The 22,362-nt window shown below is 43.7% G+C and overlaps 45 non-coding genes across 45 annotated transcripts; all 45 read right to left on the bottom strand.

Annotated features, from left to right (window-relative positions):
- Positions 1 to 335: 335 nt before the first annotated feature.
- Positions 336 to 454, bottom strand: LOC134119477 (5S ribosomal RNA). The gene has a single exon (XR_009951030.1). It is a non-coding gene; the product is annotated as a 5S ribosomal RNA (ribosomal RNA).
- A 396-nt stretch (positions 455 to 850) lies between these two features.
- On the bottom strand, positions 851 to 969 carry LOC134119476 (5S ribosomal RNA). The gene has a single exon (XR_009951029.1). It is a non-coding gene; the product is annotated as a 5S ribosomal RNA (ribosomal RNA).
- A 339-nt stretch (positions 970 to 1,308) lies between these two features.
- On the bottom strand, positions 1,309 to 1,427 carry LOC134119475 (5S ribosomal RNA). Its single transcript, XR_009951028.1, has one exon. It is a non-coding gene; the product is annotated as a 5S ribosomal RNA (ribosomal RNA).
- A 396-nt stretch (positions 1,428 to 1,823) lies between these two features.
- LOC134118776 (5S ribosomal RNA) lies at positions 1,824 to 1,942 on the bottom strand. The gene has a single exon (XR_009950337.1). It is a non-coding gene; the product is annotated as a 5S ribosomal RNA (ribosomal RNA).
- Positions 1,943 to 2,281: 339 nt separating this feature from the next.
- LOC134119474 (5S ribosomal RNA) lies at positions 2,282 to 2,400 on the bottom strand. The gene has a single exon (XR_009951027.1). It is a non-coding gene; the product is annotated as a 5S ribosomal RNA (ribosomal RNA).
- Positions 2,401 to 2,796: 396 nt separating this feature from the next.
- LOC134119473 (5S ribosomal RNA) lies at positions 2,797 to 2,915 on the bottom strand. Its single transcript, XR_009951026.1, has one exon. It is a non-coding gene; the product is annotated as a 5S ribosomal RNA (ribosomal RNA).
- Positions 2,916 to 3,311: 396 nt separating this feature from the next.
- LOC134118775 (5S ribosomal RNA) lies at positions 3,312 to 3,430 on the bottom strand. Its single transcript, XR_009950336.1, has one exon. It is a non-coding gene; the product is annotated as a 5S ribosomal RNA (ribosomal RNA).
- A 339-nt stretch (positions 3,431 to 3,769) lies between these two features.
- LOC134119185 (5S ribosomal RNA) lies at positions 3,770 to 3,888 on the bottom strand. Its single transcript, XR_009950747.1, has one exon. It is a non-coding gene; the product is annotated as a 5S ribosomal RNA (ribosomal RNA).
- Positions 3,889 to 4,284: 396 nt separating this feature from the next.
- Positions 4,285 to 4,403, bottom strand: LOC134119472 (5S ribosomal RNA). Its single transcript, XR_009951025.1, has one exon. It is a non-coding gene; the product is annotated as a 5S ribosomal RNA (ribosomal RNA).
- Positions 4,404 to 4,742: 339 nt separating this feature from the next.
- Positions 4,743 to 4,861, bottom strand: LOC134119066 (5S ribosomal RNA). Its single transcript, XR_009950627.1, has one exon. It is a non-coding gene; the product is annotated as a 5S ribosomal RNA (ribosomal RNA).
- Positions 4,862 to 5,258: 397 nt separating this feature from the next.
- Positions 5,259 to 5,377, bottom strand: LOC134119471 (5S ribosomal RNA). Its single transcript, XR_009951024.1, has one exon. It is a non-coding gene; the product is annotated as a 5S ribosomal RNA (ribosomal RNA).
- Positions 5,378 to 5,773: 396 nt separating this feature from the next.
- On the bottom strand, positions 5,774 to 5,892 carry LOC134119470 (5S ribosomal RNA). Its single transcript, XR_009951023.1, has one exon. It is a non-coding gene; the product is annotated as a 5S ribosomal RNA (ribosomal RNA).
- Positions 5,893 to 6,231: 339 nt separating this feature from the next.
- On the bottom strand, positions 6,232 to 6,350 carry LOC134119468 (5S ribosomal RNA). The gene has a single exon (XR_009951021.1). It is a non-coding gene; the product is annotated as a 5S ribosomal RNA (ribosomal RNA).
- Positions 6,351 to 6,746: 396 nt separating this feature from the next.
- On the bottom strand, positions 6,747 to 6,865 carry LOC134119068 (5S ribosomal RNA). Its single transcript, XR_009950629.1, has one exon. It is a non-coding gene; the product is annotated as a 5S ribosomal RNA (ribosomal RNA).
- Positions 6,866 to 7,204: 339 nt separating this feature from the next.
- Positions 7,205 to 7,323, bottom strand: LOC134119467 (5S ribosomal RNA). The gene has a single exon (XR_009951020.1). It is a non-coding gene; the product is annotated as a 5S ribosomal RNA (ribosomal RNA).
- Positions 7,324 to 7,719: 396 nt separating this feature from the next.
- Positions 7,720 to 7,838, bottom strand: LOC134119466 (5S ribosomal RNA). Its single transcript, XR_009951019.1, has one exon. It is a non-coding gene; the product is annotated as a 5S ribosomal RNA (ribosomal RNA).
- Positions 7,839 to 8,234: 396 nt separating this feature from the next.
- Positions 8,235 to 8,353, bottom strand: LOC134119465 (5S ribosomal RNA). Its single transcript, XR_009951018.1, has one exon. It is a non-coding gene; the product is annotated as a 5S ribosomal RNA (ribosomal RNA).
- A 339-nt stretch (positions 8,354 to 8,692) lies between these two features.
- Positions 8,693 to 8,811, bottom strand: LOC134119464 (5S ribosomal RNA). Its single transcript, XR_009951017.1, has one exon. It is a non-coding gene; the product is annotated as a 5S ribosomal RNA (ribosomal RNA).
- A 396-nt stretch (positions 8,812 to 9,207) lies between these two features.
- LOC134119463 (5S ribosomal RNA) lies at positions 9,208 to 9,326 on the bottom strand. Its single transcript, XR_009951016.1, has one exon. It is a non-coding gene; the product is annotated as a 5S ribosomal RNA (ribosomal RNA).
- Positions 9,327 to 9,665: 339 nt separating this feature from the next.
- LOC134119065 (5S ribosomal RNA) lies at positions 9,666 to 9,784 on the bottom strand. Its single transcript, XR_009950626.1, has one exon. It is a non-coding gene; the product is annotated as a 5S ribosomal RNA (ribosomal RNA).
- Positions 9,785 to 10,181: 397 nt separating this feature from the next.
- On the bottom strand, positions 10,182 to 10,300 carry LOC134119462 (5S ribosomal RNA). The gene has a single exon (XR_009951015.1). It is a non-coding gene; the product is annotated as a 5S ribosomal RNA (ribosomal RNA).
- A 396-nt stretch (positions 10,301 to 10,696) lies between these two features.
- Positions 10,697 to 10,815, bottom strand: LOC134119461 (5S ribosomal RNA). Its single transcript, XR_009951014.1, has one exon. It is a non-coding gene; the product is annotated as a 5S ribosomal RNA (ribosomal RNA).
- A 339-nt stretch (positions 10,816 to 11,154) lies between these two features.
- On the bottom strand, positions 11,155 to 11,273 carry LOC134119460 (5S ribosomal RNA). Its single transcript, XR_009951013.1, has one exon. It is a non-coding gene; the product is annotated as a 5S ribosomal RNA (ribosomal RNA).
- A 396-nt stretch (positions 11,274 to 11,669) lies between these two features.
- LOC134119067 (5S ribosomal RNA) lies at positions 11,670 to 11,788 on the bottom strand. The gene has a single exon (XR_009950628.1). It is a non-coding gene; the product is annotated as a 5S ribosomal RNA (ribosomal RNA).
- Positions 11,789 to 12,127: 339 nt separating this feature from the next.
- LOC134119459 (5S ribosomal RNA) lies at positions 12,128 to 12,246 on the bottom strand. The gene has a single exon (XR_009951012.1). It is a non-coding gene; the product is annotated as a 5S ribosomal RNA (ribosomal RNA).
- A 396-nt stretch (positions 12,247 to 12,642) lies between these two features.
- Positions 12,643 to 12,761, bottom strand: LOC134119457 (5S ribosomal RNA). The gene has a single exon (XR_009951010.1). It is a non-coding gene; the product is annotated as a 5S ribosomal RNA (ribosomal RNA).
- Positions 12,762 to 13,157: 396 nt separating this feature from the next.
- Positions 13,158 to 13,276, bottom strand: LOC134119456 (5S ribosomal RNA). Its single transcript, XR_009951009.1, has one exon. It is a non-coding gene; the product is annotated as a 5S ribosomal RNA (ribosomal RNA).
- Positions 13,277 to 13,615: 339 nt separating this feature from the next.
- On the bottom strand, positions 13,616 to 13,734 carry LOC134119455 (5S ribosomal RNA). Its single transcript, XR_009951008.1, has one exon. It is a non-coding gene; the product is annotated as a 5S ribosomal RNA (ribosomal RNA).
- Positions 13,735 to 14,130: 396 nt separating this feature from the next.
- LOC134118773 (5S ribosomal RNA) lies at positions 14,131 to 14,249 on the bottom strand. The gene has a single exon (XR_009950334.1). It is a non-coding gene; the product is annotated as a 5S ribosomal RNA (ribosomal RNA).
- Positions 14,250 to 14,588: 339 nt separating this feature from the next.
- LOC134119454 (5S ribosomal RNA) lies at positions 14,589 to 14,707 on the bottom strand. Its single transcript, XR_009951007.1, has one exon. It is a non-coding gene; the product is annotated as a 5S ribosomal RNA (ribosomal RNA).
- Positions 14,708 to 15,103: 396 nt separating this feature from the next.
- Positions 15,104 to 15,222, bottom strand: LOC134119453 (5S ribosomal RNA). Its single transcript, XR_009951006.1, has one exon. It is a non-coding gene; the product is annotated as a 5S ribosomal RNA (ribosomal RNA).
- Positions 15,223 to 15,618: 396 nt separating this feature from the next.
- LOC134118772 (5S ribosomal RNA) lies at positions 15,619 to 15,737 on the bottom strand. Its single transcript, XR_009950333.1, has one exon. It is a non-coding gene; the product is annotated as a 5S ribosomal RNA (ribosomal RNA).
- A 339-nt stretch (positions 15,738 to 16,076) lies between these two features.
- Positions 16,077 to 16,195, bottom strand: LOC134119452 (5S ribosomal RNA). Its single transcript, XR_009951005.1, has one exon. It is a non-coding gene; the product is annotated as a 5S ribosomal RNA (ribosomal RNA).
- Positions 16,196 to 16,591: 396 nt separating this feature from the next.
- Positions 16,592 to 16,710, bottom strand: LOC134119451 (5S ribosomal RNA). The gene has a single exon (XR_009951004.1). It is a non-coding gene; the product is annotated as a 5S ribosomal RNA (ribosomal RNA).
- Positions 16,711 to 17,049: 339 nt separating this feature from the next.
- On the bottom strand, positions 17,050 to 17,168 carry LOC134119064 (5S ribosomal RNA). Its single transcript, XR_009950625.1, has one exon. It is a non-coding gene; the product is annotated as a 5S ribosomal RNA (ribosomal RNA).
- A 397-nt stretch (positions 17,169 to 17,565) lies between these two features.
- On the bottom strand, positions 17,566 to 17,684 carry LOC134119450 (5S ribosomal RNA). The gene has a single exon (XR_009951003.1). It is a non-coding gene; the product is annotated as a 5S ribosomal RNA (ribosomal RNA).
- Positions 17,685 to 18,080: 396 nt separating this feature from the next.
- Positions 18,081 to 18,199, bottom strand: LOC134119449 (5S ribosomal RNA). Its single transcript, XR_009951002.1, has one exon. It is a non-coding gene; the product is annotated as a 5S ribosomal RNA (ribosomal RNA).
- Positions 18,200 to 18,538: 339 nt separating this feature from the next.
- LOC134119448 (5S ribosomal RNA) lies at positions 18,539 to 18,657 on the bottom strand. Its single transcript, XR_009951001.1, has one exon. It is a non-coding gene; the product is annotated as a 5S ribosomal RNA (ribosomal RNA).
- A 396-nt stretch (positions 18,658 to 19,053) lies between these two features.
- LOC134119446 (5S ribosomal RNA) lies at positions 19,054 to 19,172 on the bottom strand. Its single transcript, XR_009950999.1, has one exon. It is a non-coding gene; the product is annotated as a 5S ribosomal RNA (ribosomal RNA).
- Positions 19,173 to 19,511: 339 nt separating this feature from the next.
- Positions 19,512 to 19,630, bottom strand: LOC134119445 (5S ribosomal RNA). The gene has a single exon (XR_009950998.1). It is a non-coding gene; the product is annotated as a 5S ribosomal RNA (ribosomal RNA).
- A 396-nt stretch (positions 19,631 to 20,026) lies between these two features.
- Positions 20,027 to 20,145, bottom strand: LOC134118771 (5S ribosomal RNA). Its single transcript, XR_009950332.1, has one exon. It is a non-coding gene; the product is annotated as a 5S ribosomal RNA (ribosomal RNA).
- Positions 20,146 to 20,484: 339 nt separating this feature from the next.
- Positions 20,485 to 20,603, bottom strand: LOC134119444 (5S ribosomal RNA). Its single transcript, XR_009950997.1, has one exon. It is a non-coding gene; the product is annotated as a 5S ribosomal RNA (ribosomal RNA).
- Positions 20,604 to 20,999: 396 nt separating this feature from the next.
- Positions 21,000 to 21,118, bottom strand: LOC134119443 (5S ribosomal RNA). The gene has a single exon (XR_009950996.1). It is a non-coding gene; the product is annotated as a 5S ribosomal RNA (ribosomal RNA).
- Positions 21,119 to 21,514: 396 nt separating this feature from the next.
- LOC134118770 (5S ribosomal RNA) lies at positions 21,515 to 21,633 on the bottom strand. Its single transcript, XR_009950331.1, has one exon. It is a non-coding gene; the product is annotated as a 5S ribosomal RNA (ribosomal RNA).
- A 339-nt stretch (positions 21,634 to 21,972) lies between these two features.
- On the bottom strand, positions 21,973 to 22,091 carry LOC134119442 (5S ribosomal RNA). The gene has a single exon (XR_009950995.1). It is a non-coding gene; the product is annotated as a 5S ribosomal RNA (ribosomal RNA).
- Between the last annotated feature and the right edge of the window lie 271 nt (positions 22,092 to 22,362).

Below are 22,362 nucleotides of genomic sequence, written 5' to 3'. Positions count from 1 at the left end.
TTCTAAAATTGAAGCAGTTCTTAGGATTGGCAAGAGAGGTTCCTAAAACCTGAAGGTAACTTTACTTTTCTTCACTGGCAATTCTAACATGTTGGGTTAGCACCTGTATTTCAACGGCTAAATTACAAACAAAAGTATGCCAATTGTTAAATGTTGATCAACACTAATTTAGCAACCATGAAACGGAATCAATTTTGATGATATTGTCTAAGTTCCTTATATATCCAACGTTAAAACAACACTAAACATGCATCTCTTCGACAATGTGATATACTTTTTGTAATTTGTAGGTGTACAATCTGCGGCGCTCGGCGGCTTCCAGAGAGAAGTGAAAAAGCTTACGGCACCTGGGATTCCCAGGCGGTCTTCCATCCAGGTACTAACCAGGCCCTGCTCTGCTTAGCTTCCGAGATCAGACGAGATCGGGCGGAACCAGAGAGGTATGGCCGTAAGCTGCTTTTTATCTTTTTCCTAATCCTTTAAAACGTGTCAAAGATAATCAGAAGAGCTCCTTTTTCTAAAATTGAAGCAGTTCTTAGGATTGGCAAGAGAGGTTCCTAAAACCTGAAGGTAACTTTACTTTTCTTCACTGGCAATTCTAACATGTTGGGTTAGCACCTGTATTTCAACGGCTAAATTACAAACAAAAGTATGCCAATTGTTAAATGTTGATCAACACTAATTTAGCAACCATGAAACGGAATCAATTTTGATGATATTGTCTAAGTTCCTTATATATCCAACGTTAAAACAACACTAAACATGCATCTCTTCGACAATGTGATATACTTTTTGTAATTTGTAGGTGTACAATCTGCGGCGCTCGGCGGCTTCCAGAGAGAAGTGAAAAAGCTTACGGCACCTGGGATTCCCAGGCGGTCTTCCATCCAGGTACTAACCAGGCCCTGCTCTGCTTAGCTTCCGAGATCAGACGAGATCGGGCGGAACCAGAGAGGTATGGCCGTAAGCTGCTCTTTATCTTTTTCCTAATCCTTTATAATGCGTCAAAAAATTATGTCACGCCTGCCGTTGGCATCTTTGTGTGGGTTAAATAAGGGTATGCAAAGAAGGCTGTGACATCCTATGCCGAAAATTGGATGGACTAGAGAAGACCCGCCCAGGAGTCCCAGCCAATCGGTGGATGGCCATTGCAGTCCCCGCCACCTCAAATGGCCTGACGATGGTATGGACGTAAGCCACCTTTCATCTTCTTCCTATTGCATCTCTTCTACAATGTGAAATGCTTTTTACAATTGTGTAGGTGTACAATCTGCGGCGCTGGGCGGCTTTCGGAGAGAGAAGTGAAAAAGCTTACGGCACCTGGGATTCCCAGGCGGTCTTCCATCCAGGTACTAACCAGGCCCTGCTCTGCTTAGCTTCCGAGATCAGACGAGATCGGGCGGAACCAGAGAGGTATGGCCGTAAGCTGCTTTTTATCTTTTTCCTAATCCTTTAAAACGTGTCAAAGATAATCAGAAGAGTTTGTTTTTCTAAAATTGAAGCAGTTCTTAGGATTGGCAAGAGAGGTTCCTAAAACCTGAAGGTAACTTTACTTTTCTTCACTGGCAATTCTAACATGTTGGGTTAGCACCTGTATTTGAACGGCTAAATTACAAACAAAAGTATGCCAATTGTTAAATGTTGATCAACACTAATTTAGCAACCATGAAAGGGAATCATTTTTGATGATATTGTCTAAGTTCCTTATATATCCAACGTTAAAACAACACTAAACATGCATCTCTTCCACAATGTGATATACTTTTTGTAATTTGTAGGTGTACAATCTGCGGCGCTCGGCGGCTTCCAGAGAGAAGTGAAAAAGCTTACGGCACCTGGGATTCCCAGGCGGTCTTCCATCCAGGTACTAACCAGGCCCTGCTCTGCTTAGCTTCCGAGATCAGACGAGATCGGGCGGAACCAGAGAGGTAAGGCCGTAAGCTGCTCTTTATCTTTTTCCTAATCCTTTATAATGCGTCAAAAAATTATGTCACGCCTGCCGTTGGCATCTTTGTGTGGGTTAAATTAGGGTATGCAAAGAAGGCTGTGACATCCTATGCCGAAAATTGGATGGACTAGAGAAGACCCGCCCAGGAGTCCCAGCCAATCGGTGGATGGCCATTGCAGTCCCCGCCACCTCAAATGGCCTGACGATGGTATGGACGTAAGCCACCTTTCATCTTCTTCCTATTGCATCTCTTCTACAATGTGAAATGCTTTTTACAATTGTGTAGGTGTACAATCTGCGGCGCTGGGCGGCTTTCGGAGAGAGAAGTGAAAAAGCTTACGGCACCTGGGATTCCCAGGCGGTCTTCCATCCAGGTACTAACCAGGCCCTGCTCTGCTTAGCTTCCGAGATCAGACGAGATCGGGCGGAACCAGAGAGGTATGGCCGTAAGCTGCTTTTTATCTTTTTCCTAATCCTTTAAAACGTGTCAAAGATAATCAGAAGAGTTTGTTTTTCTAAAATTGAAGCAGTTCTTAGGATTGGCAAGAGAGGTTCCTAAAACCTGAAGGTAACTTTACTTTTCTTCACTGGCAATTCTAACATGTTGGGTTAGCACCTGTATTTGAACGGCTAAATTACAAACAAAAGTATGCCAATTGTTAAATGTTGATCAACACTAATTTAGCAACCATGAAACGGAATCATTTTTGATGATATTGTCTAAGTTCCTTATATATCCAACGTTAAAACAACACTAAACATGCATCTCTTCGACAATGTGATATACTTTTTGTAATTTGTAGGTGTACAATCTGCGGCGCTCGGCGGCTTCCAGAGAGAAGTGAAAAAGCTTACGGCACCTGGGATTCCCAGGCGGTCTTCCATCCAGGTACTAACCAGGCCCTGCTCTGCTTAGCTTCCGAGATCAGACGAGATCGGGCGGAACCAGAGAGGTATGGCCGTAAGCTGCTTTTTATCTTTTTCCTAATCCTTTAAAACGTGTCAAAGATAATCAGAAGAGTTTGTTTTTCTAAAATTGAAGCAGTTCTTAGGATTGGCAAGAGAGGTTCCTAAAACCTGAAGGTAACTTTACTTTTCTTCACTGGCAATTCTAACATGTTGGGTTAGCACCTGTATTTGAACGGCTAAATTACAAACAAAAGTATGCCAATTGTTAAATGTTGATCAACACTAATTTAGCAACCATGAAACGGAATCATTTTTGATGATATTGTCTAAGTTCCTTATATATCCAACGTTAAAACAACACTAAACATGCATCTCTTCCACAATGTGATATACTTTTTGTAATTTGTAGGTGTACAATCTGCGGCGCTCGGCGGCTTCCAGAGAGAAGTGAAAAAGCTTACGGCACCTGGGATTCCCAGGCGGTCTTCCATCCAGGTACTAACCAGGCCCTGCTCTGCTTAGCTTCCGAGATCAGACGAGATCGGGCGGAACCAGAGAGGTAAGGCCGTAAGCTGCTCTTTATCTTTTTCCTAATCCTTTATAATGCGTCAAAAAATTATGTCACGCCTGCCGTTGGCATCTTTGTGTGGGTTAAATTAGGGTATGCAAAGAAGGCTGTGACATCCTATGCCGAAAATTGGATGGACTAGAGAAGACCCGCCCAGGAGTCCCAGCCAATCGGTGGATGGCCATTGCAGTCCCCGCCACCTCAAATGGCCTGACGATGGTATGGACGTAAGCCACCTTTCATCTTCTTCCTATTGCATCTCTTCTACAATGTGAAATGCTTTTTACAATTGTGTAGGTGTACAATCTGCGGCGCTGGGCGGCTTTCGGAGAGAGAAGTGAAAAAGCTTACGGCACCTGGGATTCCCAGGCGGTCTTCCATCCAGGTACTAACCAGGCCCTGCTCTGCTCAGCTTCCGACATCAGACGAGATCGGGCGGAACCAGAGAGGTATGGCCGTAAGCTGCTTTTTATCTTTTTCCTAATCCTTTAAAACGTGTCAAAGATAATCAGAAGAGTTTGTTTTTCTAAAATTGAAGCAGTTCTTAGGATTGGCAAGAGAGGTTCCTAAAACCTGAAGGTAACTTTACTTTTCTTCACTGGCAATTCTAACATGTTGGGTTAGCACCTGTATTTGAACGGCTAAATTACAAACAAAAGTATGCCAATTGTTAAATGTTGATCAACACTAATTTAGCAACCATGAAACGGAATCATTTTTGATGATATTGTCTAAGTTCCTTATATATCCAACGTTAAAACAACACTAAACATGCATCTCTTCGACAATGTGATATACTTTTTGTAATTTGTAGGTGTACAATCTGCGGCGCTCGGCGGCTTCCAGAGAGAAGTGAAAAAGCTTACGGCACCTGGGATTCCCAGGCGGTCTTCCATCCAGGTACTAACCAGGCCCTGCTCTGCTTAGCTTCCGAGATCAGACGAGATCGGGCGGAACCAGAGAGGTATGGCCGTAAGCTGCTCTTTATCTTTTTCCTAATCCTTTATAATGCGTCAAAAAATTATGTCACGCCTGCCGTTGGCATCTTTGTGTGGGTTAAATAAGGGTATGCAAAGAAGGCTGTGACATCCTATGCCGAAAATTGGATGGACTAGAGAAGACTCGCCCAGGAGTCCCAGCCAATCGGTGGATGGCCATTGCAGTCCCCGCCACCTCAAATGGCCTGACGATGGTATGGACGTAAGCCACCTTTCATCTTCTTCCTATTGCATCTCTTCTACAATGTGAAATGCTTTTTACAATTGTGTAGGTGTACAATCTGCGGCGCTGGGCGGCTTTCGGAGAGAGAAGTGAAAAAGCTTACGGCACATGGGATTCCCAGGCGGTCTTCCATCCAGGTACTAACCAGGCCCTGCTCTGCTTAGCTTCCGAGATCAGACGAGATCGGGCGGAACCAGAGAGGTATGGCCGTAAGCTGCTTTTTATCTTTTTTCCTAATCCTTTAAAACGTGTCAAAGATAATCAGAAGAGTTTCTTTTTCTAAAATTGAAGCAGTTCTTAGGATTGGTAAGAGAGGTTCCTAAAACCTGAAGGTAACTTTACTTTTCTTCACTGGCAATTCTAACATGTTGGGTTAGCACCTGTATTTCAACGGCTAAATTACAAACAAAAGTATGCCAATTGTTAAATGTTGATCAACACTAATTTAGCAACCATGAAACGGAATCAATTTTGATGATATTGTCTAAGTTCCTTATATATCCAACGTTAAAACAACACTAAACATGCATCTCTTCGACAATGTGATATACTTTTTGTAATTTGTAGGTGTACAATCTGCGGCGCTCGGCGGCTTCCAGAGAGAAGTGAAAAAGCTTACGGCACCTGGGATTCCCAGGCGGTCTTCCATCCAGGTACTAACCAGGCCCTGCTCTGCTTAGCTTCCGAGATCAGACGAGATCGGGCGGAACCAGAGAGGTATGGCCGTAAGCTGCTTTTTATCTTTTTCCTAATCCTTTAAAACGTGTCAAAGATAATCAGAAGAGCTCCTTTTTCTAAAATTGAAGCAGTTCTTAGGATTGGCAAGAGAAGTTCCTAAAACCTGAAGGTAACTTTACTTTTCTTCACTGGCAATTCTAACATGTTGGGTTAGCACCTGTATTTCAACGGCTAAATTACAAACAAAAGTATGCCAATTGTTAAATGTTGATCAACACTAATTTAGCAACCATGAAACGGAATCATTTTTGATGATATTGTCTAAGTTCCTTATATACCCAACGTTAAAACAACACTAAACATGCATCTCTTCGACAATGTGATATACTTTTTGTAATTTGTAGGTGTACAATCTGCGGCGCTCGGCGGCTTCCGGAGAGAAGTGAAAAAGCTTACGGCACCTGGGATTCCCAGGCGGTCTTCCATCCAGGTACTAACCAGGCCCTGCTCTGCTTAGCTTCCGAGATCAGACGAGATCGGGCGGAACCAGAGAGGTATGGCCGTAAGCTGCTCTTTATCTTTTTCCTAATCCTTTATAATGCGTCAAAAAATTATGTCACGCCTGCCGTTGGCATCTTTGTGTGGGTTAAATAAGGGTATGCAAAGAAGGCTGTGACATCCTATGCCGAAAATTGGATGGACTAGAGAAGACCCGCCCAGGAGTCCCAGCCAATCGGTGGATGGCCATTGCAGTCCCCGCCACCTCAAATGGCCTGACGATGGTATGGACGTAAGCCACCTTTCATCTTCTTCCTATTGCATCTCTTCTACAATGTAAAATGCTTTTTACAATTGTGTAGGTGTACAATCTGCGGCGCTGGGCGGCTTTCGGAGAGAGAAGTGAAAAAGCTTACGGCACCTGGGATTCCCAGGCGGTCTTCCATCCAGGTACTAACCAGGCCCTGCTCTGCTTAGCTTCCGAGATCAGACGAGATCGGGCGGAACCAGAGAGGTATGGCCGTAAGCTGCTTTTTATCTTTTTCCTAATCCTTTAAAACGTGTCAAAGATAATCAGAAGAGTTTGTTTTTCTAAAATTGAAGCAGTTCTTAGGATTGGCAAGAGAGGTTCCTAAAACCTGAAGGTAACTTTACTTTTCTTCACTGGCAATTCTAACATGTTGGGTTAGCACCTGTATTTGAACGGCTAAATTACAAACAAAAGTATGCCAATTGTTAAATGTTGATCAACACTAATTTAGCAACCATGAAACGGAATCATTTTTGATGATATTGTCTAAGTTCCTTATATATCCAACGTTAAAACAACACTAAACATGCATCTCTTCCACAATGTGATATACTTTTTGTAATTTGTAGGTGTACAATCTGCGGCGCTCGGCGGCTTCCAGAGAGAAGTGAAAAAGCTTACGGCACCTGGGATTCCCAGGCGGTCTTCCATCCAGGTACTAACCAGGCCCTGCTCTGCTTAGCTTCCGAGATCAGACGAGATCGGGCGGAACCAGAGAGGTATGGCGGTAAGCTGCTTTTTATCTTTTTCCTAATCCTTTATAATGCGTCAAAAAATTATGTCACGCCTGCCGTTGGCATCTTTGTGTGGGTTAAATAAGGGTATGCAAAGAAGGCTGTGACATCCTATGCCGAAAATTGGATGGACTAGAGAAGACCCGCCCAGGAGTCCCAGCCAATCGGTGGATGGCCATTGCAGTCCCCGCCACCTCAAATGGCCTGACGATGGTATGGACGTAAGCCACCTTTCATCTTCTTCCTATTGCATCTCTTCTACAATGTGAAATGCTTTTTACAATTGTGTAGGTGTACAATCTGCGGCGCTGGGCGGCTTTCGGAGAGAGAAGTGAAAAAGCTTACGGCACCTGGGATTCCCAGGCGGTCTTCCATCCAGGTACTAACCAGGCCCTGCTCTGCTTAGCTTCCGAGATCAGACGAGATCGGGCGGAACCAGAGAGGTATGGCCGTAAGCTGCTTTTTACCTTTTTCCTAATCCTTTAAAACGTGTCAAAGATAATCAGAAGAGTTTCTTTTTCTAAAATTGAAGCAGTTCTTAGGATTGGCAAGAGAGGTTCCTAAAACCTGAAGGTAACTTTACTTTTCTTCACTGGCAATTCTAACATGTTGGGTTAGCACCTGTATTTCAACGGCTAAATTACAAACAAAAGTATGCCAATTGTTAAATGTTGATCAACACTAATTTAGCAACCATGAAACGGAATCAATTTTGATGATATTGTCTAAGTTCCTTATATATCCAACGTTAAAACAACACTAAACATGCATCTCTTCGACAATGTGATATACTTTTTGTAATTTGTAGGTGTACAATCTGCGGCGCTCGGCGGCTTCCAGAGAGAAGTGAAAAAGCTTACGGCACCTGGGATTCCCAGGCGGTCTTCCATCCAGGTACTAACCAGGCCCTGCTCTGCTTAGCTTCCGAGATCAGACGAGATCGGGCGGAACCAGAGAGGTATGGCCGTAAGCTGCTTTTTATCTTTTTCCTAATCCTTTAAAACGTGTCAAAGATAATCAGAAGAGCTCCTTTTTCTAAAATTGAAGCAGTTCTTAGGATTGGCAAGAGAGGTTCCTAAAACCTGAAGGTAACTTTACTTTTCTTCACTGGCAATTCTAACATGTTGGGTTAGCACCTGTATTTCAACGGCTAAATTACAAACAAAAGTATGCCAATTGTTAAATGTTGATCAACACTAATTTAGCAACCATGAAACGGAATCAATTTAGATGATATTGTCTAAGTTCCTTATATATCCAACGTTAAAACAACACTAAACATGCATCTCTTCGACAATGTGATATACTTTTTGTAATTTGTAGGTGTACAATCTGCGGCGCTCGGCGGCTTCCAGAGAGAAGTGAAAAAGCTTACGGCACCTGGGATTCCCAGGCGGTCTTCCATCCAGGTACTAACCAGGCCCTGCTCTGCTTAGCTTCCGAGATCAGACGAGATCGGGCGGAACCAGAGAGGTATGGCCGTAAGCTGCTCTTTATCTTTTTCCTAATCCTTTATAATGCGTCAAAAAATTATGTCACGCCTGCCGTTGGCATCTTTGTGTGGGTTAAATAAGGGTATGCAAAGAAGGCTGTGACATCCTATGCCGAAAATTGGATGGACTAGAGAAGACCCGCCCAGGAGTCCCAGCCAATCGGTGGATGGCCATTGCAGTCCCCGCCACCTCAAATGGCCTGACGATGGTACGGACGTAAGCCACCTTTCATCTTCTTCCTATTGCATCTCTTCTACAATGTGAAATGCTTTTTACAATTGTGTAGGTGTACAATCTGCGGCGCTGGGCGGCTTTCGGAGAGAGAAGTGAAAAAGCTTACGGCACCTGGGATTCCCAGGCGGTCTTCCATCCAGGTACTAACCAGGCCCTGCTCTGCTTAGCTTCCGAGATCAGACGAGATCGGGCGGAACCAGAGAGGTATGGCCGTAAGCTGCTTTTTATCTTTTTCCTAATCCTTTAAAACGTGTCAAAGATAATCAGAAGAGTTTGTTTTTCTAAAATTGAAGCAGTTCTTAGGATTGGCAAGAGAGGTTCCTAAAACCTGAAGGTAACTTTACTTTTCTTCACTGGCAATTCTAACATGTTGGGTTAGCACCTGTATTTGAACGGCTAAATTACAAACAAAAGTATGCCAATTGTTAAATGTTGATCAACACTAATTTAGCAACCATGAAACGGAATCATTTTTGATGATATTGTCTAAGTTCCTTATATATCCAACGTTAAAACAACACTAAACATGCATCTCTTCGACAATGTGATATACTTTTTGTAATTTGTAGGTGTACAATCTGCGGCGCTCGGCGGCTTCCAGAGAGAAGTGAAAAAGCTTACGGCACCTGGGATTCCCAGGCGGTCTTCCATCCAGGTACTAACCAGGCCCTGCTCTGCTTAGCTTCCGAGATCAGACGAGATCGGGCGGAACCAGAGAGGTATGGCCGTAAGCTGCTCTTTATCTTTTTCCTAATCCTTTATAATGCGTCAAAAAATTATGTCACGCCTGCCGTTGGCATCTTTGTGTGGGTTAAATAAGGGTATGCAAAGAAGGCTGTGACATCCTATGCCGAAAATTGGATGGACTAGAGAAGACTCGCCCAGGAGTCCCAGCCAATCGGTGGATGGCCATTGCAGTCCCCGCCACCTCAAATGGCCTGACGATGGTATGGACGTAAGCCACCTTTCATCTTCTTCCTATTGCATCTCTTCTACAATGTGAAATGCTTTTTACAATTGTGTAGGTGTACAATCTGCGGCGCTGGGCGGCTTTCGGAGAGAGAAGTGAAAAAGCTTACGGCACATGGGATTCCCAGGCGGTCTTCCATCCAGGTACTAACCAGGCCCTGCTCTGCTTAGCTTCCGAGATCAGACGAGATCGGGCGGAACCAGAGAGGTATGGCCGTAAGCTGCTTTTTATCTTTTTTCCTAATCCTTTAAAACGTGTCAAAGATAATCAGAAGAGTTTCTTTTTCTAAAATTGAAGCAGTTCTTAGGATTGGTAAGAGAGGTTCCTAAAACCTGAAGGTAACTTTACTTTTCTTCACTGGCAATTCTAACATGTTGGGTTAGCACCTGTATTTCAACGGCTAAATTACAAACAAAAGTATGCCAATTGTTAAATGTTGATCAACACTAATTTAGCAACCATGAAACGGAATCAATTTTGATGATATTGTCTAAGTTCCTTATATATCCAACGTTAAAACAACACTAAACATGCATCTCTTCGACAATGTGATATACTTTTTGTAATTTGTAGGTGTACAATCTGCGGCGCTCGGCGGCTTCCAGAGAGAAGTGAAAAAGCTTACGGCACCTGGGATTCCCAGGCGGTCTTCCATCCAGGTACTAACCAGGCCCTGCTCTGCTTAGCTTCCGAGATCAGACGAGATCGGGCGGAACCAGAGAGGTATGGCCGTAAGCTGCTTTTTATCTTTTTCCTAATCCTTTAAAACGTGTCAAAGATAATCAGAAGAGCTCCTTTTTCTAAAATTGAAGCAGTTCTTAGGATTGGCAAGAGAAGTTCCTAAAACCTGAAGGTAACTTTACTTTTCTTCACTGGCAATTCTAACATGTTGGGTTAGCACCTGTATTTCAACGGCTAAATTACAAACAAAAGTATGCCAATTGTTAAATGTTGATCAACACTAATTTAGCAACCATGAAACGGAATCATTTTTGATGATATTGTCTAAGTTCCTTATATACCCAACGTTAAAACAACACTAAACATGCATCTCTTCGACAATGTGATATACTTTTTGTAATTTGTAGGTGTACAATCTGCGGCGCTCGGCGGCTTCCGGAGAGAAGTGAAAAAGCTTACGGCACCTGGGATTCCCAGGCGGTCTTCCATCCAGGTACTAACCAGGCCCTGCTCTGCTTAGCTTCCGAGATCAGACGAGATCGGGCGGAACCAGAGAGGTATGGCCGTAAGCTGCTCTTTATCTTTTTCCTAATCCTTTATAATGCGTCAAAAAATTATGTCACGCCTGCCGTTGGCATCTTTGTGTGGGTTAAATAAGGGTATGCAAAGAAGGCTGTGACATCCTATGCCGAAAATTGGATGGACTAGAGAAGACCCGCCCAGGAGTCCCAGCCAATCGGTGGATGGCCATTGCAGTCCCCGCCACCTCAAATGGCCTGACGATGGTATGGACGTAAGCCACCTTTCATCTTCTTCCTATTGCATCTCTTCTACAATGTAAAATGCTTTTTACAATTGTGTAGGTGTACAATCTGCGGCGCTGGGCGGCTTTCGGAGAGAGAAGTGAAAAAGCTTACGGCACCTGGGATTCCCAGGCGGTCTTCCATCCAGGTACTAACCAGGCCCTGCTCTGCTTAGCTTCCGAGATCAGACGAGATCGGGCGGAACCAGAGAGGTATGGCCGTAAGCTGCTTTTTATCTTTTTCCTAATCCTTTAAAACGTGTCAAAGATAATCAGAAGAGTTTGTTTTTCTAAAATTGAAGCAGTTCTTAGGATTGGCAAGAGAGGTTCCTAAAACCTGAAGGTAACTTTACTTTTCTTCACTGGCAATTCTAACATGTTGGGTTAGCACCTGTATTTGAACGGCTAAATTACAAACAAAAGTATGCCAATTGTTAAATGTTGATCAACACTAATTTAGCAACCATGAAACGGAATCATTTTTGATGATATTGTCTAAGTTCCTTATATATCCAACGTTAAAACAACACTAAACATGCATCTCTTCCACAATGTGATATACTTTTTGTAATTTGTAGGTGTACAATCTGCGGCGCTCGGCGGCTTCCAGAGAGAAGTGAAAAAGCTTACGGCACCTGGGATTCCCAGGCGGTCTTCCATCCAGGTACTAACCAGGCCCTGCTCTGCTTAGCTTCCGAGATCAGACGAGATCGGGCGGAACCAGAGAGGTATGGCGGTAAGCTGCTTTTTATCTTTTTCCTAATCCTTTATAATGCGTCAAAAAATTATGTCACGCCTGCCATTGGCATCTTTGTGTGGGTTAAATAAGGGTATGCAAAGAAGGCTGTGACATCCTATGCCGAAAATTGGATGGACTAGAGAAGACCCGCCCAGGAGTCCCAGCCAATCGGTGGATGGCCATTGCAGTCCCCGCCACCTCAAATGGCCTGACGATGGTATGGACGTAAGCCACCTTTCATCTTCTTCCTATTGCATCTCTTCTACAATGTGAAATGCTTTTTACAATTGTGTAGGTGTACAATCTGCGGCGCTGGGCGGCTTTCGGAGAGAGAAGTGAAAAAGCTTACGGCACCTGGGATTCCCAGGCGGTCTTCCATCCAGGTACTAACCAGGCCCTGCTCTGCTTAGCTTCCGAGATCAGACGAGATCGGGCGGAACCAGAGAGGTATGGCCGTAAGCTGCTTTTTACCTTTTTCCTAATCCTTTAAAACGTGTCAAAGATAATCAGAAGAGTTTCTTTTTCTAAAATTGAAGCAGTTCTTAGGATTGGCAAGAGAGGTTCCTAAAACCTGAAGGTAACTTTACTTTTCTTCACTGGCAATTCTAACATGTTGGGTTAGCACCTGTATTTCAACGGCTAAATTACAAACAAAAGTATGCCAATTGTTAAATGTTGATCAACACTAATTTAGCAACCATGAAACGGAATCAATTTTGATGATATTGTCTAAGTTCCTTATATATCCAACGTTAAAACAACACTAAACATGCATCTCTTCGACAATGTGATATACTTTTTGTAATTTGTAGGTGTACAATCTGCGGCGCTCGGCGGCTTCCAGAGAGAAGTGAAAAAGCTTACGGCACCTGGGATTCCCAGGCGGTCTTCCATCCAGGTACTAACCAGGCCCTGCTCTGCTTAGCTTCCGAGATCAGACGAGATCGGGCGGAACCAGAGAGGTATGGCCGTAAGCTGCTTTTTATCTTTTTCCTAATCCTTTAAAACGTGTCAAAGATAATCAGAAGAGCTCCTTTTTCTAAAATTGAAGCAGTTCTTAGGATTGGCAAGAGAGGTTCCTAAAACCTGAAGGTAACTTTACTTTTCTTCACTGGCAATTCTAACATGTTGGGTTAGCACCTGTATTTCAACGGCTAAATTACAAACAAAAGTATGCCAATTGTTAAATGTTGATCAACACTAATTTAGCAACCATGAAACGGAATCAATTTAGATGATATTGTCTAAGTTCCTTATATATCCAACGTTAAAACAACACTAAACATGCATCTCTTCGACAATGTGATATACTTTTTGTAATTTGTAGGTGTACAATCTGCGGCGCTCGGCGGCTTCCAGAGAGAAGTGAAAAAGCTTACGGCACCTGGGATTCCCAGGCGGTCTTCCATCCAGGTACTAACCAGGCCCTGCTCTGCTTAGCTTCCGAGATCAGACGAGATCGGGCGGAACCAGAGAGGTATGGCCGTAAGCTGCTCTTTATCTTTTTCCTAATCCTTTATAATGCGTCAAAAAATTATGTCACGCCTGCCGTTGGCATCTTTGTGTGGGTTAAATAAGGGTATGCAAAGAAGGCTGTGACATCCTATGCCGAAAATTGGATGGACTAGAGAAGACCCGCCCAGGAGTCCCAGCCAATCGGTGGATGGCCATTGCAGTCCCCGCCACCTCAAATGGCCTGACGATGGTATGGACGTAAGCCACCTTTCATCTTCTTCCTATTGCATCTCTTCTACAATGTGAAATGCTTTTTACAATTGTGTAGGTGTACAATCTGCGGCGCTGGGCGGCTTTCGGAGAGAGAAGTGAAAAAGCTTACGGCACCTGGGATTCCCAGGCGGTCTTCCATCCAGGTACTAACCAGGCCCTGCTCTGCTTAGCTTCCGAGATCAGACGAGATCGGGCGGAACCAGAGAGGTATGGCCGTAAGCTGCTTTTTATCTTTTTCCTAATCCTTTAAAACGTGTCAAAGATAATCAGAAGAGTTTGTTTTTCTAAAATTGAAGCAGTTCTTAGGATTGGCAAGAGAGGTTCCTAAAACCTGAAGGTAACTTTACTTTTCTTCACTGGCAATTCTAACATGTTGGGTTAGCACCTGTATTTGAACGGCTAAATTACAAACAAAAGTATGCCAATTGTTAAATGTTGATCAACACTAATTTAGCAACCATGAAACGGAATCATTTTTGATGATATTGTCTAAGTTCCTTATATATCCAACGTTAAAACAACACTAAACATGCATCTCTTCCACAATGTGATATACTTTTTGTAATTTGTAGGTGTACAATCTGCGGCGCTCGGCGGCTTCCAGAGAGAAGTGAAAAAGCTTACGGCACCTGGGATTCCCAGGCGGTCTTCCATCCAGGTACTAACCAGGCCCTGCTCTGCTTAGCTTCCGAGATCAGACGAGATCGGGCGGAACCAGAGAGGTAAGGCCGTAAGCTGCTCTTTATCTTTTTCCTAATCCTTTATAATGCGTCAAAAAATTATGTCACGCCTGCCGTTGGCATCTTTGTGTGGGTTAAATTAGGGTATGCAAAGAAGGCTGTGACATCCTATGCCGAAAATTGGATGGACTAGAGAAGACCCGCCCAGGAGTCCCAGCCAATCGGTGGATGGCCATTGCAGTCCCCGCCACCTCAAATGGCCTGACGATGGTATGGACGTAAGCCACCTTTCATCTTCTTCCTATTGCATCTCTTCTACAATGTGAAATGCTTTTTACAATTGTGTAGGTGTACAATCTGCGGCGCTGGGCGGCTTTCGGAGAGAGAAGTGAAAAAGCTTACGGCACCTGGGATTCCCAGGCGGTCTTCCATCCAGGTACTAACCAGGCCCTGCTCTGCTTAGCTTCCGAGATCAGACGAGATCGGGCGGAACCAGAGAGGTATGGCCGTAAGCTGCTTTTTATCTTTTTCCTAATCCTTTAAAACGTGTCAAAGATAATCAGAAGAGTTTGTTTTTCTAAAATTGAAGCAGTTCTTAGGATTGGCAAGAGAGGTTCCTAAAACCTGAAGGTAACTTTACTTTTCTTCACTGGCAATTCTAACATGTTGGGTTAGCACCTGTATTTGAACGGCTAAATTACAAACAAAAGTATGCCAATTGTTAAATGTTGATCAACACTAATTTAGCAACCATGAAACGGAATCATTTTTGATGATATTGTCTAAGTTCCTTATATATCCAACGTTAAAACAACACTAAACATGCATCTCTTCGACAATGTGATATACTTTTTGTAATTTGTAGGTGTACAATCTGCGGCGCTCGGCGGCTTCCAGAGAGAAGTGAAAAAGCTTACGGCACCTGGGATTCCCAGGCGGTCTTCCATCCAGGTACTAACCAGGCCCTGCTCTGCTTAGCTTCCGAGATCAGACGAGATCGGGCGGAACCAGAGAGGTATGGCCGTAAGCTGCTTTTTATCTTTTTCCTAATCCTTTAAAACGTGTCAAAGATAATCAGAAGAGTTTGTTTTTCTAAAATTGAAGCAGTTCTTAGGATTGGCAAGAGAGGTTCCTAAAACCTGAAGGTAACTTTACTTTTCTTCACTGGCAATTCTAACATGTTGGGTTAGCACCTGTATTTGAACGGCTAAATTACAAACAAAAGTATGCCAATTGTTAAATGTTGATCAACACTAATTTAGCAACCATGAAACGGAATCATTTTTGATGATATTGTCTAAGTTCCTTATATATCCAACGTTAAAACAACACTAAACATGCATCTCTTCCACAATGTGATATACTTTTTGTAATTTGTAGGTGTACAATCTGCGGCGCTCGGCGGCTTCCAGAGAGAAGTGAAAAAGCTTACGGCACCTGGGATTCCCAGGCGGTCTTCCATCCAGGTACTAACCAGGCCCTGCTCTGCTTAGCTTCCGAGATCAGACGAGATCGGGCGGAACCAGAGAGGTAAGGCCGTAAGCTGCTCTTTATCTTTTTCCTAATCCTTTATAATGCGTCAAAAAATTATGTCACGCCTGCCGTTGGCATCTTTGTGTGGGTTAAATTAGGGTATGCAAAGAAGGCTGTGACATCCTATGCCGAAAATTGGATGGACTAGAGAAGACCCGCCCAGGAGTCCCAGCCAATCGGTGGATGGCCATTGCAGTCCCCGCCACCTCAAATGGCCTGACGATGGTATGGACGTAAGCCACCTTTCATCTTCTTCCTATTGCATCTCTTCTACAATGTGAAATGCTTTTTACAATTGTGTAGGTGTACAATCTGCGGCGCTGGGCGGCTTTCGGAGAGAGAAGTGAAAAAGCTTACGGCACCTGGGATTCCCAGGCGGTCTTCCATCCAGGTACTAACCAGGCCCTGCTCTGCTTAGCTTCCGAGATCAGACGAGATCGGGCGGAACCAGAGAGGTATGGCCGTAAGCTGCTTTTTATCTTTTTCCTAATCCTTTAAAACGTGTCAAAGATAATCAGAAGAGTTTGTTTTTCTAAAATTGAAGCAGTTCTTAGGATTGGCAAGAGAGGTTCCTAAAACCTGAAGGTAACTTTACTTTTCTTCACTGGCAATTCTAACATGTTGGGTTAGCACCTGTATTTGAACGGCTAAATTACAAACAAAAGTATGCCAATTGTTAAATGTTGATCAACACTAATTTAGCAACCATGAAACGGAATCATTTTTGATGATATTGTCTAAGTTCCTTATATATCCAACGTTAAAACAACACTAAACATGCATCTCTTCGACAATGTGATATACTTTTTGTAATTTGTAGGTGTACAATCTGCGGCGCTCGGCGGCTTCCAGAGAGAAGTGAAAAAGCTTACGGCACCTGGGATTCCCAGGCGGTCTTCCATCCAGGTACTAACCAGGCCCTGCTCTGCTTAGCTTCCGAGATCAGACGAGATCGGGCGGAACCAGAGAGGTATGGCCGTAAGCTGCTCTTTATCTTTTTCCTAATCCTTTATAATGCGTCAAAAAATTATGTCACGCCTGCCGTTGGCATCTTTGTGTGGGTTAAATAAGGGTATGCAAAGAAGGCTGTGACATCCTATGCCGAAAATTGGATGGACTAGAGAAGACTCGCCCAGGAGTCCCAGCCAATCGGTGGATGGCCATTGCAGTCCCCGCCACCTCAAATGGCCTGACGATGGTATGGACGTAAGCCACCTTTCATCTTCTTCCTATTGCATCTCTTCTACAATGTGAAATGCTTTTTACAATTGTGTAGGTGTACAATCTGCGGCGCTGGGCGGCTTTCGGAGAGAGAAGTGAAAAAGCTTACGGCACATGGGATTCCCAGGCGGTCTTCCATCCAGGTACTAACCAGGCCCTGCTCTGCTTAGCTTCCGAGATCAGACGAGATCGGGCGGAACCAGAGAGGTATGGCCGTAAGCTGCTTTTTATCTTTTTTCCTAATCCTTTAAAACGTGTCAAAGATAATCAGAAGAGTTTCTTTTTCTAAAATTGAAGCAGTTCTTAGGATTGGTAAGAGAGGTTCCTAAAACCTGAAGGTAACTTTACTTTTCTTCACTGGCAATTCTAACATGTTGGGTTAGCACCTGTATTTCAACGGCTAAATTACAAACAAAAGTATGCCAATTGTTAAATGTTGATCAACACTAATTTAGCAACCATGAAACGGAATCAATTTTGATGATATTGTCTAAGTTCCTTATATATCCAACGTTAAAACAACACTAAACATGCATCTCTTCGACAATGTGATATACTTTTTGTAATTTGTAGGTGTACAATCTGCGGCGCTCGGCGGCTTCCAGAGAGAAGTGAAAAAGCTTACGGCACCTGGGATTCCCAGGCGGTCTTCCATCCAGGTACTAACCAGGCCCTGCTCTGCTTAGCTTCCGAGATCAGACGAGATCGGGCGGAACCAGAGAGGTATGGCCGTAAGCTGCTTTTTATCTTTTTCCTAATCCTTTAAAACGTGTCAAAGATAATCAGAAGAGCTCCTTTTTCTAAAATTGAAGCAGTTCTTAGGATTGGCAAGAGAAGTTCCTAAAACCTGAAGGTAACTTTACTTTTCTTCACTGGCAATTCTAACATGTTGGGTTAGCACCTGTATTTCAACGGCTAAATTACAAACAAAAGTATGCCAATTGTTAAATGTTGATCAACACTAATTTAGCAACCATGAAACGGAATCATTTTTGATGATATTGTCTAAGTTCCTTATATACCCAACGTTAAAACAACACTAAACATGCATCTCTTCGACAATGTGATATACTTTTTGTAATTTGTAGGTGTACAATCTGCGGCGCTCGGCGGCTTCCGGAGAGAAGTGAAAAAGCTTACGGCACCTGGGATTCCCAGGCGGTCTTCCATCCAGGTACTAACCAGGCCCTGCTCTGCTTAGCTTCCGAGATCAGACGAGATCGGGCGGAACCAGAGAGGTATGGCCGTAAGCTGCTCTTTATCTTTTTCCTAATCCTTTATAATGCGTCAAAAAATTATGTCACGCCTGCCGTTGGCATCTTTGTGTGGGTTAAATAAGGGTATGCAAAGAAGGCTGTGACATCCTATGCCGAAAATTGGATGGACTAGAGAAGACCCGCCCAGGAGTCCCAGCCAATCGGTGGATGGCCATTGCAGTCCCCGCCACCTCAAATGGCCTGACGATGGTATGGACGTAAGCCACCTTTCATCTTCTTCCTATTGCATCTCTTCTACAATGTAAAATGCTTTTTACAATTGTGTAGGTGTACAATCTGCGGCGCTGGGCGGCTTTCGGAGAGAGAAGTGAAAAAGCTTACGGCACCTGGGATTCCCAGGCGGTCTTCCATCCAGGTACTAACCAGGCCCTGCTCTGCTTAGCTTCCGAGATCAGACGAGATCGGGCGGAACCAGAGAGGTATGGCCGTAAGCTGCTTTTTATCTTTTTCCTAATCCTTTAAAACGTGTCAAAGATAATCAGAAGAGTTTGTTTTTCTAAAATTGAAGCAGTTCTTAGGATTGGCAAGAGAGGTTCCTAAAACCTGAAGGTAACTTTACTTTTCTTCACTGGCAATTCTAACATGTTGGGTTAGCACCTGTATTTCAACGGCTAAATTACAAACAAAAGTATGCCAATTGTTAAATGTTGATCAACACTAATTTAGCAACCATGAAACGGAATCAATTTTGATGATATTGTCTAAGTTCCTTATATATCCAACGTTAAAACAACACTAAACATGCATCTCTTCGACAATGTGATATACTTTTTGTAATTTGTAGGTGTACAATCTGCGGCGCTCGGCGGCTTCCAGAGAGAAGTGAAAAAGCTTACGGCACCTGGGATTCCCAGGCGGTCTTCCATCCAGGTACTAACCAGGCCCTGCTCTGCTTAGCTTCCGAGATCAGACGAGATCGGGCGGAACCAGAGAGGTATGGCCGTAAGCTGCTCTTTATCTTTTTCCTAATCCTTTATAATGCGTCAAAAAATTATGTCACGCCTGCCGTTGGCATCTTTGTGTGGGTTAAATAAGGGTATGCAAAGAAGGCTGTGACATCCTATGCCGAAAATTGGATGGACTAGAGAAGACCCGCCCAGGAGTCCCAGCCAATCGGTGGATGGCCATTGCAGTCCCCGCCACCTCAAATGGCCTGACGATGGTATGGACGTAAGCCACCTTTCATCTTCTTCCTATTGCATCTCTTCTACAATGTGAAATGCTTTTTACAATTGTGTAGGTGTACAATCTGCGGCGCTGGGCGGCTTTCGGAGAGAGAAGTGAAAAAGCTTACGGCACCTGGGATTCCCAGGCGGTCTTCCATCCAGGTACTAACCAGGCCCTGCTCTGCTTAGCTTCCGAGATCAGACGAGATCGGGCGGAACCAGAGAGGTATGGCCGTAAGCTGCTTTTTATCTTTTTCCTAATCCTTTAAAACGTGTCAAAGATAATCAGAAGAGTTTGTTTTTCTAAAATTGAAGCAGTTCTTAGGATTGGCAAGAGAGGTTCCTAAAACCTGAAGGTAACTTTACTTTTCTTCACTGGCAATTCTAACATGTTGGGTTAGCACCTGTATTTGAACGGCTAAATTACAAACAAAAGTATGCCAATTGTTAAATGTTGATCAACACTAATTTAGCAACCATGAAACGGAATCATTTTTGATGATATTGTCTAAGTTCCTTATATATCCAACGTTAAAACAACACTAAACATGCATCTCTTCCACAATGTGATATACTTTTTGTAATTTGTAGGTGTACAATCTGCGGCGCTCGGCGGCTTCCAGAGAGAAGTGAAAAAGCTTACGGCACCTGGGATTCCCAGGCGGTCTTCCATCCAGGTACTAACCAGGCCCTGCTCTGCTTAGCTTCCGAGATCAGACGAGATCGGGCGGAACCAGAGAGGTAAGGCCGTAAGCTGCTCTTTATCTTTTTCCTAATCCTTTATAATGCGTCAAAAAATTATGTCACGCCTGCCGTTGGCATCTTTGTGTGGGTTAAATTAGGGTATGCAAAGAAGGCTGTGACATCCTATGCCGAAAATTGGATGGACTAGAGAAGACCCGCCCAGGAGTCCCAGCCAATCGGTGGATGGCCATTGCAGTCCCCGCCACCTCAAATGGCCTGACGATGGTATGGACGTAAGCCACCTTTCATCTTCTTCCTATTGCATCTCTTCTACAATGTGAAATGCTTTTTACAATTGTGTAGGTGTACAATCTGCGGCGCTGGGCGGCTTTCGGAGAGAGAAGTGAAAAAGCTTACGGCACCTGGGATTCCCAGGCGGTCTTCCATCCAGGTACTAACCAGGCCCTGCTCTGCTTAGCTTCCGAGATCAGACGAGATCGGGCGGAACCAGAGAGGTATGGCCGTAAGCTGCTTTTTATCTTTTTCCTAATCCTTTAAAACGTGTCAAAGATAATCAGAAGAGTTTGTTTTTCTAAAATTGAAGCAGTTCTTAGGATTGGCAAGAGAGGTTCCTAAAACCTGAAGGTAACTTTACTTTTCTTCACTGGCAATTCTAACATGTTGGGTTAGCACCTGTATTTGAACGGCTAAATTACAAACAAAAGTATGCCAATTGTTAAATGTTGATCAACACTAATTTAGCAACCATGAAACGGAATCATTTTTGATGATATTGTCTAAGTTCCTTATATATCCAACGTTAAAACAACACTAAACATGCATCTCTTCGACAATGTGATATACTTTTTGTAATTTGTAGGTGTACAATCTGCGGCGCTCGGCGGCTTCCAGAGAGAAGTGAAAAAGCTTACGGCACCTGGGATTCCCAGGCGGTCTTCCATCCAGGTACTAACCAGGCCCTGCTCTGCTTAGCTTCCGAGATCAGACGAGATCGGGCGGAACCAGAGAGGTATGGCCGTAAGCTGCTTTTTATCTTTTTCCTAATCCTTTAAAACGTGTCAAAGATAATCAGAAGAGTTTGTTTTTCTAAAATTGAAGCAGTTCTTAGGATTGGCAAGAGAGGTTCCTAAAACCTGAAGGTAACTTTACTTTTCTTCACTGGCAATTCTAACATGTTGGGTTAGCACCTGTATTTGAACGGCTAAATTACAAACAAAAGTATGCCAATTGTTAAATGTTGATCAACACTAATTTAGCAACCATGAAACGGAATCATTTTTGATGATATTGTCTAAGTTCCTTATATATCCAACGTTAAAACAACACTAAACATGCATCTCTTCCACAATGTGATATACTTTTTGTAATTTGTAGGTGTACAATCTGCGGCGCTCGGCGGCTTCCAGAGAGAAGTGAAAAAGCTTACGGCACCTGGGATTCCCAGGCGGTCTTCCATCCAGGTACTAACCAGGCCCTGCTCTGCTTAGCTTCCGAGATCAGACGAGATCGGGCGGAACCAGAGAGGTAAGGCCGTAAGCTGCTCTTTATCTTTTTCCTAATCCTTTATAATGCGTCAAAAAATTATGTCACGCCTGCCGTTGGCATCTTTGTGTGGGTTAAATTAGGGTATGCAAAGAAGGCTGTGACATCCTATGCCGAAAATTGGATGGACTAGAGAAGACCCGCCCAGGAGTCCCAGCCAATCGGTGGATGGCCATTGCAGTCCCCGCCACCTCAAATGGCCTGACGATGGTATGGACGTAAGCCACCTTTCATCTTCTTCCTATTGCATCTCTTCTACAATGTGAAATGCTTTTTACAATTGTGTAGGTGTACAATCTGCGGCGCTGGGCGGCTTTCGGAGAGAGAAGTGAAAAAGCTTACGGCACCTGGGATTCCCAGGCGGTCTTCCATCCAGGTACTAACCAGGCCCTGCTCTGCTTAGCTTCCGAGATCAGACGAGATCGGGCGGAACCAGAGAGGTATGGCCGTAAGCTGCTTTTTATCTTTTTCCTAATCCTTTAAAACGTGTCAAAGATAATCAGAAGAGTTTGTTTTTCTAAAATTGAAGCAGTTCTTAGGATTGGCAAGAGAGGTTCCTAAAACCTGAAGGTAACTTTACTTTTCTTCACTGGCAATTCTAACATGTTGGGTTAGCACCTGTATTTGAACGGCTAAATTACAAACAAAAGTATGCCAATTGTTAAATGTTGATCAACACTAATTTAGCAACCATGAAACGGAATCATTTTTGATGATATTGTCTA

This window comes from Pungitius pungitius, unplaced genomic scaffold (assembly GCF_949316345.1).
Source record: "Pungitius pungitius unplaced genomic scaffold, fPunPun2.1 scaffold_24, whole genome shotgun sequence".
Lineage (NCBI taxonomy): Eukaryota > Metazoa > Chordata > Actinopteri > Perciformes > Gasterosteidae > Pungitius > Pungitius pungitius.
The sequence above is the reverse complement of the archived record's forward strand: the minus strand, read 5'-3'. Positions and strand labels throughout refer to the sequence as shown.